The sequence below is a fragment of the Salarias fasciatus genome, chromosome 12, assembly GCF_902148845.1.
Source record: "Salarias fasciatus chromosome 12, fSalaFa1.1, whole genome shotgun sequence".
Classification (NCBI taxonomy): Eukaryota; Metazoa; Chordata; class Actinopteri; order Blenniiformes; family Blenniidae; genus Salarias; species Salarias fasciatus.
In genome coordinates, this window is record NC_043756.1 from 21,065,682 (window position 1) to 21,082,927 (window position 17,246).

The following is a 17,246-nucleotide window of genomic DNA, read 5'->3' on the forward strand; positions in this document are numbered from 1 at the left end:
TTTTTTTCTTTTTTTTTTCAGAATGTCAAGTCAGAATGACTTCGCAGCAAATGACAAGCTTTCGTTTACCCTTTTAGATCAGAATGTATGCTGCATCACTTGTGAAGGCTTGGAGGCTACATATGCAGATGCCACACTGATTGTTGGGGGGGGGGGGGGCAATATAGCTATTGTCTCAACAGCGTCAGCATTTTATAGTAAAAATACTTGCAATCTGAAAGTTCAGGCTGTTTAGCATTCGGAAGGATGTCACTTAAGTAATGAACATTTAATGTTAAGAACATGCAATGCCTGATAGGGCACAGTGTTTTACAAATCTCTTCAAAGTCATTGGAAATGGACTTTAATTATGTTACACAAAGATGTATACTGGAGGTTTGATCATTGTTCTTAAGAGGAAAATGTTTCCTCCTCCTGCCCCTCATGGGGTTATATTCCTCCAGTTCAGAATCTTTGACTTGCTGCATTTTTTTCCCCAGGTGTTTTACCTGCCTGGACTACAGATAGGCCCATTTAGAGCTGTTTCTCTCACTGTGAAACCATGAAATGTAGATGTGATCTGTTCCTAGGGTTGCATTTTTTCTTTTCCTACTTCCACGAAGTTGAAATGTAATTTCAGCTCCTGGAGCGGTGGGCTGACCATAATTTCCAGGAGTGATTTGCCTTTTCTCAACCTTCACATCTGGGACAGTTTTCAGTTCATCTTAAATGTTCTTGGACTTAAAGAAGGCATCATTGACACATATCCTTTTTTGTGTTTTTTATTGAGGAAATGTCAAATTTACCTCCACAAATTTTAGTTTAAATGCTGAATTTTAGTCCTAAGTGTCCTCTTCTGTGCATGAACATCCAACCTGGATTACAGGGTATTTAAATCTGTAAAACTGGCTTTTTATAAGCTTGCAACTCTATGTACTCTCTAGCCTCACTGGTGTCATTTCAAATTGTGACAGTGCTGACTTATCACGCATTAAATGATAAGGAATGACTCATTAAACAGGACTGAGGTTTGGCAGTGACAGTGTGTGTGAAGCAGGGAATGGTTGCATTATCTGAGGAAATGTCAGCGCAGAGATAAATGAGTGGCCAGCAGCAGAATAAACCATATCTTATTTTATATCATCGCAGGCCGCCTCCTCACCAGAGCAGAGAATAAAAAGGCCCCAGTGTGTTCTGGGTAGATGGGCGTGGAGCTCGGTGCAGCTGCAAGGCAGTGAGGGGACACAAGGTGTAGCTGGTTTATTCTTACCTCTGTGACAGCACTGGAATGGTACATTCTGTGTGAAATAAGAATATAAATGATGAAATTGTAAAAAAAATCTACATGTCAGTATATGATCTGTACAATGCTGAGGATGAGGGATTACAGAATATAGAGGTTGTCATATGTGCAGCACAAAAGCTATCCTTGGCACTTAAAGACTGGGAGGGGAGAAAAAGCACGTGTACTGGGAGGGACTGGAGGTAATCCACCAGCCAATCACAAAGCAGGCTTCTCGCATAAATTAGCATGTTTTAGAGAAAGCGTTGTCCCCGAACGTTGATTGGTTGAGAGGAGCGGAAGCAGCCAATCGGTTAAATGACAGGAGCTCAGCTGGTCGCGAAGCCCCGCCCACTCCATAAATTCCAGCAAACCCCGGAAACGATGTGGCTTAAAGGGACAGAGAAGGAATTTCAGCCAGAAAGGTTGAAACAACGAAAACAGCTGCGAGCATAAAAAAAAAAGAGAGACAAGAGACGGACTCAGAGAGAGGAAGGGACGGAGCGAAGGTGGCCAACAGCCGGCCTATGTGGCAGAACAGAGCGGGAGGACGACACAAACTCCACCGTCTTATTATTTTATCTTATTTTTTTCAAGGCGAGGAGTTTGAGCTGAAAACGTGAGCCACCTGGAAGCCGTCAGCGCAGCACAGATAACAAAAAGGCCAAACTAGCAGCAGCAGAGACGCGTTACTCCACAGCGCCTGCCCCACTGCCTCTGTTCTTCTGCGAGGTGAGTCAACACCCCCGTCAGAGCCTCACGTTTGCTCCCCGATAAGCCTTTTTGCTAAATTATCAGCGTCGTGCGCACTTTCAGGATGTAATGAGGTTAAACAAAGGCCCCTGGTAGTTTATTCTGTACTTTTTCAATGTTTTCAGGCCAGCGGGTGTTCTAGGAAACGACAGCTGCATACAGTTATAATTTTTCGGATCGGGAATGAGAGGAATCCAGCTTTAAACCAGATGATGACCTGGTAGTAGCTTGCAGGGTGTAAAGGGGGCGTTCCCCTGCTTTGTCTGCCTTCCTCACACTTTCTTTATGTGTGCATACAGCACACATAACGCTGAATATGGACAACGTGATGGAGAGCTCAATTTTCCTCCATGCATGTGGTAAATTAGCCCATTGTGTTGCATCTGCATACTCATGCTCTCATGGGATTGTGCATGGGTGGCCTGTACAACAAGGAGGGATCAGCCAGCAGTGGCGTATATCTGTGAGATTATGACTGTAGCTCAGCGGGTGGAATGGTGATGAACACTGGAAAGCTTTTGCAGGACAGAGGGCGAGCATTGGGTGGATTGTTCCCTTGGATTGCAATTGAGAGTTGCATTGCATCATGCAGTCAAACGACACATTACTGCTGCCCCTGGACCCTTGTTGCACCAGATGCAGGATATATAGGTGATGCAGCCTGTTATTACACTGTTACTATGCTCATGTGCAATGTTCCCACCCCCTGCATGTGCTGAGAGGGGAGTGCATGAATGCATTGACATATACATTAGGCACATGTGTAGGCAGTCTCACACTGCATCACTCACATGTGCTTATGGGAATCTACCAGCTGTCTCACATGGATGCAAATGGAAGGTTTTTTGCACATTCTAACACATACTTTGCAGTAGCAAACCCAGCTGCAAGTTATTTTATGTCTCCTTTTTATGCTTGTGCATGCATTGCTCAATCTGCCAGCTCCCCCTCCATCAACCTCTCTGTCTGTTAGAAAGCAGTGGGCTTTGTCCTCAGCTGTGTGTGACGTCATGCAGATCTTTGCTGTAACCGACCCTGAAGGAGAGGTGTGCGTGTGTTCTGTGCATAAGGCCAAGGTCTGGGCTCGTCTTATTCTGGACACACAGGTCCACATGAGTTTCCAAAATGCAAAATCAGATAGGGAACATAAAAACAAAGAAGGGGCACTTTCAGTCTCTTATGAAGATGGCTTCTTATATCAGAGTAAAAGGAAAGTGGAGGGGGTGAAAGCATGAAAAGCGAACAAGTTCAGGAATCCTCCATGTTGACTGGGCTAATTAACCTTTGAATGAAAACATTGCAGCTTTGCCTCCAACCTTTGTGAGTACATGGAGTTTAGAGGTCGAGTGGTCATGAGGGACTGCATATTTGTTCATGGATGTATATGTAGCAAATGGTATCTTGTTAAGCTGTTCAGGACTTGAATGCACTCTCATTCACATGAGGCTAACTGGAGCTGAGTTTCTTCTTAATCCTTCTGAATAGACTAGATCCTAGTTAACATAGTCATATCTCTACTTAGATTGTCTGTTCAGCTGTATTCTAGTTTCATCCAGCTACTGATGTGTCATTTCAACATAACTATGTACCTTTGAACAAATGGCTGTCTGGCTCGGTGGTTGCGATCTAGGGTTGCAATTCTCCTTTTTAGCATGTGTACCTGGCAGTGTTTCACATGTGTGCGGAAAGTGGGGGTGGCCATGAAATGCTTTGAGCTGATGAGGGCTTGTTGTCAGCCCTCCAATGTATCTCTGTGGGATTTGATGTCTGAGATTACAGATGATTATGTGGGTTAGATCCAGTACTCAACACTGCTCTGGGGCTATATTGATCTCTCGTGTGTATGAGTGACTGTTTGTGGAAGCACGTGTTGGACTTCCACCCTTGTAAGAGCTAAATTACTGCTTTTGAATAAACAGCTATTTAAGCATTAAGGGTTGGGTTTAAAGCTTAAGGCAAATATAGCTGTAGAGCCTCGTGAATAGATATTTTAATACAGCGAGTGAAGCCATCACCATCAACCAGTACAGACCGGTCAAGTGACAGGAACAATGTCTCTGTCATTTAAAAAAAAAAAAAGTCTACAAATAGCTTCTCTCGAGTCCAGCTTTCCTTTTATAGCTATAATTTGTGCATAAAATGTTTCTGCAATGTCTTGCATATTTGGTAGGAGATAGAGACCCAGTTAAATCTCTTCCTTTCTTCATCATTTGTTAATGCCAGTGTAAATCTTTATTTGAATATCAAAACACAAAGATTGAAGGCAGTACATGGCATAACCAGAGGCTTTTCTTATTCTTTGCGTCATCTAATAACCTCCTTGGGACTCTCAATTCAGGGTTGAGAATCACGGCGGATTATTGAAATAAAGTTGTTGGACACCTTGATTAGCTCTTGTGTAGAACAGAGACAGGTCAAGGAAAAAAGTGGAAGAGAACTTACTACATTATTTTATGTTTTCAAATGTCAGAATGAAGTGATTGTGCTCTTCATTTTGACTCTGAAAATCTTTCAAATCCCTGCCTCTTGAAAAGGTTGTTGTGGTTGTTGTAAGTCAATTGTTTATGCAAATCCAGGATGTGTTGTGTGCAGTCAAATGCAGTCGGATAAGCAGTATCCCGATGTCAATATGTTCTGTTAAAATAATGTTTTTGCCACCTAAATGAAGGCCTAGAGAAAACTCAATATCAGTTTTTCCTAATGTTAGAATTTGATGACATTTGCTGCTTATCTGACACTGAAGCAGAAAGCCGCCACCTCTGAGGCTGGTTCTGCAAAGGTTTCTTCCTGTTAAAAGGGAGTTTTTCCTTTCCACAGTCGCTTAGGCTTGCTCATGTGGATCTGTTGGGTTTTTCTGTAAAAGTGTCTAGAAAAGACCATGTTGTAATCGGCACTTCATAAATAAAGCTGAATTGAATTGGATTGAATTGAAGAAGTTTGAAGAAGTTTTTTTTTTTTTAAGTAAACATAAATTTTCCAGTTTTTACCCAGAAACCCTCAAGCCTATTGTGTGCCCATACTTTGGGCTTTGTTTATGGCACTTCTGACTCTGTGTCAGTGTGGTTTGGCGAGTAACTTATTTATATCGCTGTGAAGAAAATAATAAATTCAACCACGATGGAATAAATGGGTGTCAGGAGACTGTTTTTATGGTGCTTCAGGATACCTAACATTTCAAATAACCATAATAATGAGGTCATGAAGAAGCAGATTTCATTGTGTAAATCTTACAACCCAGAAAATCAGCTATATTTGATGGCATATTTCCAGCCATTTAATTATCATTCATAATATCTATTGTAATTGATGCTGGTCTCATCGAATATGAATGGTGACATTGTTTATTACAAATAAATCATCCCAAAACTGAATGCATCTGTGCTTCCCAATTACAGAAAAATGGCAAAATATTATGAAAACAAAGAAGTGGCAAATGTATATTCATAAAAAAATTGTACAAATGGTTGCACTTGTCTTGAGTTTATGTTTGTAACTACGGTAGAAGACGTCTCACCTTAAGGGTGCCACAGCTAATCGAAAGAAGTTAACGGGGAGAAGTGATGATGGCAAGTACCACCTGCTGAATAAATCAGCACGGTTTGACATTACACCCTGAGAAGCAAAGCACTGAGATATCCAGTTCTGCACAGTTTTATCTTTGGCTGCGCTTGACTTTGCTTGCTGTGCTTATGCTTGGACATGTACATCATTTGTCAAGCAAGACTGTCAGATATGTACCGTAGAGCTGAACAGACACTCAGCAGGTTGAAAATAAACACACAAGCTGGTTGGTGGTTCGGTAAACACATCTGTGGGTAAATGGTTAGAGTTCAACTTACTAACAATTGACACTGGAGATTGTGGTTTTGTTTTGTTGACCTCAGAACTCCTGGTTTGGTTCAGTTGTTAATTTCTGAGAAGAGGTATGTTTAAATCAGTGTTGAACTGATATTTTGAAATATAATTCAAGGTCATCTTAATCCCCATTTAAAGCTGTGTGTAAAAATCACACAACGATAATATCACTGTGATGATTTTTATAATCCAGCCAAGTTTGTTACTTATAATGCTCACATATATTCATCACAATTCAATTTTGAGCACAGTGAATGAGTTTTAGCCACTAAAGCGATCAAGCTTTAAAAAAAAAAAAAAAAAAAAAATTACCTTGAATGTTTTTGGTTGAATTTAACATCGGGGGTTTGTTGTGGTTACACCATCTATAGTAAAATCTCCTATTCTTCTCACTGACGGTGGTGTTTCTCATGGGCCCCAATCCCCATAGCATCATCATGCCCTAAAAGATGCTTGAAATAACTCTTTGAGATGCACGGGAGAGTTGTCCAGTCTCTAGGTGTTCTACCACAGGTGGAAAATATGAGTAGAACAGGGGAGTAAGTGCTGTCAAGGCACCATGTGAAACCAACCCTAAAGGAACCTGAGATCTCGATCAGTTCTTTACAGACTTTGCAGCAGCGGCCCTCTTTGGCTGTTTCCTTTTTCCTTTTCTCTTCTCCTCAGTAGAACCTTGATGTGTTCAAGGTATTCACATCACATTTTATTGGCACTGCTTCCTAGCTACCTCAGACCTCACCACTCATTTGTTTAGGGTTAGGTGTTATTCACTTCACAGCGTTTGCGCTAAACAATGAGAACATGATGGATCCTGCTCTTTGCTGACTCCAGTTCAGTGGTAAAACAGCCTTTTGGAATCTCAACATTGAGCTGTCTCACTATTCAAAACGCTGTGTGGGTATTTATCATTTCAGTCAAGGTTCCTTTCTGTTCATGCTCCTTGCAAGAATATCTGATGTGTCATTTGATTTTTATTGCCATCAAAGTTAAATATTTGCCATCATTTTAGTACTTTTTTAAAAACTGAGGTTTGGGTGCTTTCATTGTCAGTCACTTTGAACAAAAATCATCTGAATGAAGTGCGTTAACACCGCTTTCACACAGGCCACAGATCTAATGAGTAGATGTTGGAGTATAGATATATCTCTGTGCATTAAATAGGTCACCGTGGGGCTTATGAGGCTAAGACCTGCTCACTCTGCCCCTCTGCCTGTTGTCCTTGCCTTGTTCCCTCTGTCCACTGCTCTACAGCATGTTCCATTCATCTCGTCACTGTTACCTTGCATCGCAGCCCACTGTCTTTCTGTGCTATTTGACTTACCTTCTTATTTTGAGGATGCTAAGGTAGTATCCAAAAACCTGTTTACATATTGAAGAACGTTAGAAATGGAATACCAAAACCCCAGCGTGCATAGACTTTTCTTTTTCTTTTGCTTTGAGGTTTGTGGTATCTACACCTGGAAGTGCCACTGCTGTGCCACGTAGTCATTCATCCTGTTTTCCTCACTACTAAACAAACACGGAACATTGCATATTTGTCACCCTTGGAAGAATTACTTTGTTTTACCCTTTTCCAAAGAATTCAGAATCTGTGGTGTGCACAACCTGCATCAAAGACTTCCACTGCATGTCGTTGCTTAATAAGCCTTTAGAGACAAGAGGGAGTCATGAACCAGGATCTGTGTCTTTATTTGCATGCTAATATCTGCTCTGCATTAGTGTGCTTTTTCATAAATCTTTTTTGCGTGCCTGGCTGGTCTTTTGCAACTCATTTAGAACAAGGATTGGCTTTTCATTTTGACTTAGCAACATCTAAACCATTGGCACGATCTCTTTTGGCATTTCTAATTGACAAACATGAAGATGACAAGCAGTGAAGAAATTAAGCTGCTCTGATTCAGCTGCTGGGATTTTAATGGTCATGTATTAGAAATCCCATCTCTTTGTACAATTTAGTGTTCTTTGACAAGCTTCCTCCAAAATATCAATGAAGTGGATTGTAGGTAGAAAGTAGTGAAAATCATCCAAAGACAAAACCTGCAGTTTTTTCATGACTTTGCTGACATTTTTTTTTAAGCAAAATGTCTTCATTACATTCAGATGAAAAAAAAATGAAATTCAGTCGAGGAATTCTTTTCTCCATCAGGATGACTTGCAATGTGACAGATTCAAAGTCCTTGTCATAGTTAATTCAGGATTTGGGTTGACGAATCAATGTAATATGAGTGTTTTGGCATTTTCACAGCAGTTGGAATACAGCCATTACCCAATTTTAATGCGGCATGTATGAGGCATTTTGGGTAACAACGATAACCAAGCCTGCCAGCTTTTCTCTCTCTCTCTCTTTCTCTCTCTCTGTGTGTCTCTCTCTCTCTCAAAATTCAGAATATATTGCACATAAAACGCACAATGAAGTGTTTTGACATGTACATTTTGTACCTGTGTGTTCACCCTGGTGTTGCTGTATTAATTGACTTTTTATGGTTCATTGTTTTTGATTTATGAAACACAGCTCTATTTTAAAACTGGAATAAAGACAAGAAACTATGTTGAAACCAAGTCTTGTCATGAATAACGGTTGCTTGCCAACTGTGTGCGCGCATGCGTGGGTGTCTTTCCTTAGAACCAGTTTAACTTTCACACCTTTCAGAGTAAGGATATTAACACTGGTTGTGACTTTCATACAATTTTTCTTATGTCTTATTATTGAAGCTTTGTTGGGATCGGTTTAGCGTTAAGGTAAGGAACTGAAATCCGAACCTTTAATGAGACAGTGAAAGCTTGCATAATGGACTAGACAGTGTCCTCACAAAGATAGAAAGAGACATATGTGTGTGTTTGTTGGATTGACCTCAGGATTAACCCTAGCCAGACCTCTTTGTCCCTTCCATTCTGAAACAACCCCGGATCAGAGTGGATGACGCTCAGGAATTGTGTCTATAAGCATGCTATTAAATTAAATTCAACACTTGTCATTTGGCCCTTGTTAAATTTTGTGTTTAGGTCCAGTATTTTACCTCTTTTCTTTAACTCTTTAACAATTCTTTGGAATCTACTTCACTATCGTCCACTTTGCTGACAATCATCAGTCAGATTTTCTGGTAAAAGTGTGACCATGAGCTCGTCAAATATATGTGAACAACATACATAAGACAGCGGGGTTTTAGTTGTTTTTTTTTTTTCTTTCTTTCTTTCTTCTTCCCCATCCAGATGGCAGCGCAGACTATAACCAGTCAGAGTGGTGTAACGCCACCATGCTGAGCGAGTTTCTCCAAGCATGAAAGAGAAAAAGATGAATTGATTTAAACTGATCCAAGATGGATGGGCAGGATAGCCAAATGGAAGGGTGGAGGGAACGGACATGGACAGTGAGAGACAGGTGGAAAGACAGGCTGCCCAATTCAGTGTGAAAGATTGAGGACTCATAAGGAAAAGAGCTGAGGGGGAGCGAGAGAGAGAGAGAGAGAGCTTTATTTCCTGTCCTCCATGAATAGGCAACATATTTTTCTGGAACATTCCATCCTCTGAGCTGGCCCAGCCTGTCACCAAGACTCTGGGTGCCACACTCCTCCCCATCTCTGCACTGCTTTCCTTTGCACTATGTCTCCTTTCTTCATATGTCGAGGCTCATATATATCAATCACAGCTTTAGTTTGATTTTTATTCCCATCTTTCTACACTAAAACTGAGCTAACCTTAAACTTCTTTTTCTGATCAGGCACTGAAAACCATCTTGGTGGGAAAGCCCTCTGTAGAAAAGAATAATCATGAATACAGGAGAAAGAAATGTTTTCTCTTGTGTCATGACTCAGAGATCTCTCTGTGAATTTAGTTTGCTGGAAAATGTTAATCATTGGAAGTAAATTGATGTGAAAAGGAAAACAGAATTACACTAAAGTTTTTATTAGTCCCAAAAGGAAATTGAATTATAGCTGGCCATTTCAGGAAACATAAGTTTCCACTCTTGCAGAATCTAATCGCCACAAACCGCCGCTGCAAACATTATTTCAGAATGACAAGTGGATGTACATGGCAATGAAAACACAAATTAGTTCAGGAATTCTTTACTGTGATGGTTCTTTATCTGCTAAGTAGCATCTGTTATGGCCATTTACTGCATCAGCCCAATCTAATATTCATTCAACTAAATGTATCTGTAACTACAGTGTAATCCATATTTGTGATGAAATAAGGAATAACACAGTAAAGCCATCTTCATCTAGGTTCAAACTGTGACAGTGTGAAAGACACAACCCCAACACAGCCCCAAGTGTAAGACCACAAAGTTACATATGAACAGTAGGTGTTTTGTTTGTGCAGCTACATATGCAGTCTTCACTGCAGCCTCATCCAGCTCTGGCTTGAACCAGGACCTCTGCCTACAGCCTGAAATTAATGCAAATCGAATTCGGGGCTAAATGGGCATGTGTACGTCAAAAGTCAGTTCTATGACTTGGCAACCAAAGGGAACAGTAAATGCAAAACGTAACCTGACCAAGCAGATTCCTAATTATAGAATACAAATAGCCTTTTGTGTCAAATGTGCACTTGTCTCAGTATATGTTATTGACACGGTAATAATTCTGAATTGTCTAATGTGTTATTTTTGCCTTTATTTACAATGTGGTATTATTTCTGTGTCCGTTTGGATGAAACATCATTTTTGAAGGGTTTTATGTAACAATGTTATCGAGCAGCAGGCCAGCTGCAAGGGGCTAAATGAAGGCCTTTATTTGAAACAGACAGAGGAAGTCACAGCTTTCAGGCACTTATGCAGTATTTATAGTTACATTGTGTCATCCCTTGCTATTTGATTCCCCCCTGCTGCTTTCAGTTTGGTCTTTTCTGTGTGCTTCTTTTCATGCTTGCTCTACCTCAAGATTTAAGAAATTCTTGCTTGTGGAAAGTGATATTGAAGGTTATTTTTTAAATGTTTCATTTCCAGCCATCAGGTGGGTGACTATTAAAGACCTGTTAGAACTGTTACCACAGGTGAGAAAAGAAACACGCTGGAAAAATAGACACTGCGATGAGATTTGAAGCCGGCAACAACTACCAAATACAAAACTCGATTTCAGTATTTTTTATTTTATTCATGGTTTTCATCTATAAACAGCATCAAAATCTTTAAACTGTAATATAATTCCTCTTTGGCAAAGGCCAGATGTTGTCAGACCCTGGATCTGCTTCCTTCAGCACTTTAATGTGGAAGTCAGTAAACACCAGTGCTGTTTTTCTCGCTCTCTCTCTTTATTTTTCTCAATTCATCTCAATCGGCATGTGTTCTCTCAGCTCGACTAGCTTATTTAATATCACACAGCTGGTCAAACATAACCATCCAGAGAGTTCGGCTTATCACATTGTTTGAGGGCTGTGGAAATAGAAAAAAATAGCACTCCGGCCAGGACGCAAACAAATGCAGACAGGCTTAAACACAAAAGTATCTGATACTGGCGAAGTTCAGCGATGGAATTATACGCATGGCGTTATCAACAAGCAAGTAAGCATTGTCTTGTCCTGGTCCAAAATACAATGTACCTATCGAGTATATGTGGAGGACTGAAACCTTCAAGAACAACAGGAATTTCTGCCGGTGCTTACACATAGTTGCTGAAAATTTAAAAGGAAAAACTGAGACGCAACCAATGCAAACACAGAGAGACTGACTATCACACACACTCGCCTACACACCTGGCAATTTTTGGTCATTAGTTAAAAACAAATGCATGGTTTTGGACTGTAGGAGGAAACCAGAGTACCGGGGGAAAACAACCTGATGTACACAGGAAAGACACTAAATGAGAGAATTCTTGCTGTTGGTTTGAACCAATTCAATGTTGCACAGTGATAGTTAACAATTCATTATTCCCTTTCTTCTTTATGCAGTTAAAAAAGAAATTAAGTATTACTGTAGAACTAGACATGATTACTTATAGTTTTCCTGTGATCAGTCTGGAAACTATTCATGAACACATACCAACACTCTCCATATCATTATATACACACACACACACACACACACACACACACACACACACACACACACACACACACACACACACACACACAGGCAGGGCCCCTCTCTTTTTTAAACATGTGAAACATTCGGAGCACTGCCCCATCTCCCTCCTTTCCATGTGCAGACAACCACACACACTCTCCTTTCCCACCCTTCCTCCACCTGCCTCCCCCGTCCCCCCTGCTCCTTTTGTTTCATCCTCCCCAAGTGAGAGGGAGACTCAGATCAGAAACTAGTCATTTAAAACCGTAACCAACCGATTTTCCCAAGGAGTCTCCCCACCCCCGGGGGCTGGTATACAGTCTTATCCTCAGTTTATGAAGGCTGATGGGCAACCCCCCCCCCCGCAACCCCCCCACCCCCACTGCCCAACAACCCCTGACAAAACAGCTGGTGTCAGTTTGAGAGGCCCAGAAAAGCAAGTGCCAGGCTGGGTTTGACAGACAGAGGCTCAAAATCCAACCCTGATATTGTCATACAGACAACAAAACAAACACTGCCTTGCTCTTGGGCTGAGATTGCATCAGTGTCACTCTGTTTGAAGGGGTGTGTATGTATGTGTGTGCAAGTGTGTTCTCAATGCATCTTTCTCCTCAGTTGCACTCACATTGCCCTTCAATAGGGAAGGGCTTTAGTAAGGAAGACACACCCCTTCTTGCCCATATATAGAAACTGTCGTTGGATCTTAAAGGGACAGAAGGGGAACTAATGTGTTTCTTCTGGCAAAAAGCTTCATATTTAAGATCTGTGTTTCTAAAAACACAAAGTTTGCAGCTATGTTGCGCTTTCTTTATGTGTCGTCATGTCTAAAGCATGAACAGAGCTTATCTGACAACTTTTGCCTGTGAGTTTATTTCGCCGTCTTCCTATGTTCCTCCTTCACCTTCTACCTTCAGCCTCCCCGCCTCTCTCTCCCCGATCCCTACAGCTCTATATTTGGATAAACGTAGCTGAAGAGGTGTTTTGTTTTTAGTACCTCTTTCTGCCCACTTATACTGTTCATGCATACTCAAGAAAGGAAGTATGATGTCTTTCCTGTCATTCATACGCTCACTGCATCTATTAATAGGAGGACACGCAGAACTCAGCTGTAGCATTTAGTCAAATAATCAATTAGCTGATTCCTGCAAACAACCTTTTTGATGACTGAATTCTATTTCAAGTCAATCTTTCAAAAATTTGAGTAAAAATTCATTGCTTTTACCTATTTCAAAAAGTTAGGCTGATCCAAGGGAGTGTTATTTTGTCTGTATCCAGCAGTTTGTTTATGGCTAAAATGTTCATTTAGTTAGAATAAATTGTGACACATACTTGCAAAGAGGCTCGTCAGTGTTCCAGCCTGATGGCTTCAGGTGAAATTCAGCACAGCCATGTGGAAAAATCAGTTTGGATTTCCTGCTTACAGGAATTACTCACCAAATTCCATTTTAATGTCTCTTTATAACGGTGGCAGTATGACAACTGTGCAGTGACTGGCAAGAATACACTCTCCATCTTGTTTTGGAAACAGAGGCTTGGAGTCACAGATGGAAACTGAGCAGGAGGTAGACATAGATCAGCAGACACAGGACGGCGGTGACTGACACATGAAGAGGCAGAGAGCTGCCGGTAGTTTTCTCTCACATGTCTCGACAGCACACACACAGCTGATAACAACTCTGGCAAGGTGCAGGTTTGTGTCTGCGTCTCTCAAAACTAGTCTGATAAATGTGTCAGTTAGAAATAATATTGGTCACAGTGAGAGGATTGATGTCTGAAAAACATAGCTTGTTTGTTCAAATCCCTGTTTGTGCCCATTGCGGACCCTTGTGATTCAAAAACCAGCTGTAAACCAAGTGTTAACATGTGTCAATTACCTGTCTCTTTCTCTGTGCTGAGTTTTGCCTGACATTAAAAAAGTGAATACCACTCGAAGAGGGAGAGCTCAGATGAAAAATCAGTTACAGATTAAAAAAACAGACTTGAATAACTGATCAACAAACCATAATGATGTGTGCTTTATCATGTGACCTCAAGCTAAATGATGTAACTTCAGTAGAAATGAAGGACTGAATCTGTCATTAGACCGATCCCACGCTTCGCTGCTGTGTCGGCTATAATTTGAACACATTAGAGTACAACATCCTAATCAACTTTTCAATCTTAGTGGTTACTTTAATCAGTAACTTATTATGCAGTGCACCAGTTAAGCTGTAACTAGTGACGAGTGGAAAAAAAACTACTTAAAATTAAGTGAAATCAAACAGGAGATTACAGATTATTGCATCCATTTTACCTGCCCTAATTGTTCACTGACAAAATATGTTATTGTCTGTTTTGCATGTGCTTAACGCAAAGTGCTTTAAACTGCACAATCTCCTGCAGCTGCGACAAGATAATGCACACCACCGTGCGATGCACTTGCCTCCTCTGTGTGTACTTTAACCACAGCGCTCTGAAATAGTTCCTGCGTAGCCGACGTGCTGTTCCTTATTAGCTCACAGATGCCAAAATACTCACGCAAACACACTGCTGATACACACTGCTCCTGGTGCTCAGCTGATAAACTTTCTCACATGTACTCCACTCTGTATCTGGACTCCAGCTACCGATAAGCCTCCTGCTTTTGTGCTTGTGTATGCACTGTACACACACACACACAAACACACACACACTGAGAGAGAACAAGACACTAAAGAAAGGGGGAGATTGGAATGCATAGATGTTTGTATCCTATCATGCACAGCTCTCACAGCTGCTTGTTCCTGAACAAACACATAACTGCACATAGATACAGGAGGAGCTACTTTATTCATGTCTCACAGGAAGTTGTGAGGTTACATCAGCAAGAAACAAAAGCAAAACAGTGACACACAGGAAGAACGACTGAGAAACCACCTTAAACATGAAAGATGCTTAAAAGTGACTTGCACACTTTTTGAAGCAACTGCAAGGTAAAGTTGGCAAACAAAGCATGACGCACAGTTTGCACACACTCTCCCCCCTCTGTACGTCTGCTGAACAGGCCAAGCAGGAGCAGGTGGGCGGGCTTTGAGCTGCTGCACGCCTCATACCTCCTTTCACTGTTTCCTCCCCGCAGCCAATCAGGACTTCGGCCTGCACAGCTGACCCCCCTTTTCTCTAGCCAATCAGCAAGCAGCATCCACCCCCCTTCTTTTCTTTCCCCTGTATGCCTTCACTGCTGAGTGAGCAAAGCACGCCTAGCTCTATCAGCTGAGAGGAAACCAACACACACACATGCACATCGACACAGAGAGAGGAGGTAGGATAGCGAGAACGCTCCAAAGGAGGGGCCTGAGAGCTGATAGAGGGAAGGAAGAGAGGGTGAGGAAGAGGAGGAATGGGAGTCGAGGGGGAACTGAAGCATGAGAAGGGGCTTTTGTGTCAAAGATACTTTGGAGGTGCGCAAATCAGAGAACGGAGGAAAGGGGAAGCCTGAGAAGGGGGGTGGAACAGGCGGGACTAATGGAGGCTGAGAGTTGTTGATGGGCTTTTGATTTGTGTGTGTGAGTGAGGGTGGAGAGAGGTAGACAGGAAGAAAACAAGAAAAAAAAAAGGACAGAGAGAGCGAGCACGAGTGCAGGCTTTTTGGACATCCTGACAAAACAAGCCAAGGGAGGCAGTACGACTTGGCTGGTCTCTCTCGACACCTCCTATTCAGGAGGGAGGAAGCAGAGGAGAGACAACAAACTGGAGGAGTTGAGCGAGAGCAGGCAGGCTGACCCTGTGGAAAACAGAAGCGCAGAGGAGGACAGAAAGAAAAGCGTCAGCGCAGTCACTCACACCAGACCCAAAGTAGAGGAAGGAACAAGGGGAGAGGGCAGACCAAAGCCCATCTTTCTGAGCGGGTGAGTGTTACGACTTCTGCTGTCAAGTCAAGTGTACTAATGTTGCTCCTGTTGATCGCTGTCATATTGTCAGCTGGCTTCGGATGACTCAATGTCTCCTAAAATGGGTATGTAACCAGCAGGCAGGCAGGCAGGCAGGCAGGCAGGCGGGCGAACATACACAGACAGAGGGAGGGAGAGACCCTGTGTCAAACAGCATTCTCAGCAACTATGTCACTGAGCCAGCTTACTTTGGACTGCTATGTCTGTCTCCAAAGCTTCAATACTGTACATGCATTTGTTGTAACAGTGTCTCGCTCAGTGGGGGGTTATCGATTTCACTCCTCTTATACCTCGCAGCTTCTGTAGCTTTTTGCCTTTGCAACACAACCTGTCCTGTGTCTTTGTTTAACCCTCACTGACACACTGACGGCCACAGTAAGCTGTCATTACATCCCCTCCGTGGACAGCAGGCTCCTGTAATCTAATCAACAGCTGATTGTTAGTTGAGCACCTAGCAACTTTTTTTTTTCTCTTCTACTTCATGTTTGAGAGTGCATGTTTATCAGCCTACAGGCACGACACACACTCTGGGAGGAGCTCGGGTGGGGACCTGCTAAAACTTGATGAGACAATCGGGGCATTTGGGAGGGAGGCTGCTAACTCTGTGCTGATTCTATCTGGGCCTCAGTGTGAAGGGTGGGCTGAGGACAGGAGGAGGGCACAGTGCAGCTGCACGGGCTGCAGATGAGTTATTTCACAAAAAGCCCTTTCAAGATGACAGCTTAGGTCACTGATTGAAAATAAATAACTTCAGAACTTTAACAGGCTGGAAGATTCACTCCAGTTGCTTGACATGCTGTCTTTCGTCTGCAATAAGTAATCAGTCAATTTGTTTTTGATTGTGCAATTATCCTGCACTGCAGGGAACCACATCCTCTAACCTGAGCAGTCAAGAGCCTTCATCTTGAATCTCTTAGCTCTGGTGTTTAACCATACATGGCATCAGTGGCTCTCAAAGCTACAGTCACACTCCATGAAAGTCGTCGTTTTCATTTTGTCCTCTCTGAAATAGCGCTTGTGTTGATGACCATGCTTTACTGCAACAAATGATCCAAGTAAATGACATTTTATAATCATTTAGGTAAATAAGAAAAACTAAGCTTTTATAAAGGGAAAGTAATTATGGCTGCCATGTGCTATAATCCTTGAAGTTAGTGTGAGGGTCTCCAAATCCAGTAAGAACGTTAGGAACGTGTTGAGGAAGTGACAGGTGGGCCCTGTCAGATTAAATCCTCTGATATTCAAGCTTTACCATTAGGATTGCCTCTTAAGAGTTTGGTGTCATTGTGGTAAGTACTAAAGAAGAAAGGATTTGTTTGACTTGATTTTTTTTTTCTTTTTTCCCATGTACAACAAAAATAAATGCTCAAGTTTTGTTAGTCAGTTCTTGACGGTGTTATTAGCTAACGCCACCGTTTCATAAAGTTTCATCTAAAATGTTCACAGTTTTTTTGAGAATTTAGTGTGT

The 17,246-nt window shown here is 41.9% G+C and overlaps 1 protein-coding gene across 2 annotated transcripts in view; it reads left to right on the forward strand.

Annotated features, from left to right (window-relative positions):
* Positions 1 to 1,681: 1,681 nt before the first annotated feature.
* atosb (atos homolog b) overlaps positions 1,682 to 17,246 on the forward strand; it is a 30,233-nt gene continuing 14,668 nt past the window's right edge. Inside the window, exon 1 of one of the 2 annotated variants that reach the window (XM_030104728.1) lies at positions 1,682 to 1,993. The gene's annotated coding sequence lies outside the window, so the exon portion shown is untranslated. Of the gene's footprint in view, positions 1,994 to 15,002; positions 15,737 to 17,246 lie in introns of those variants that run through there. The other variant, XM_030104727.1, reaches the window with a different exon arrangement.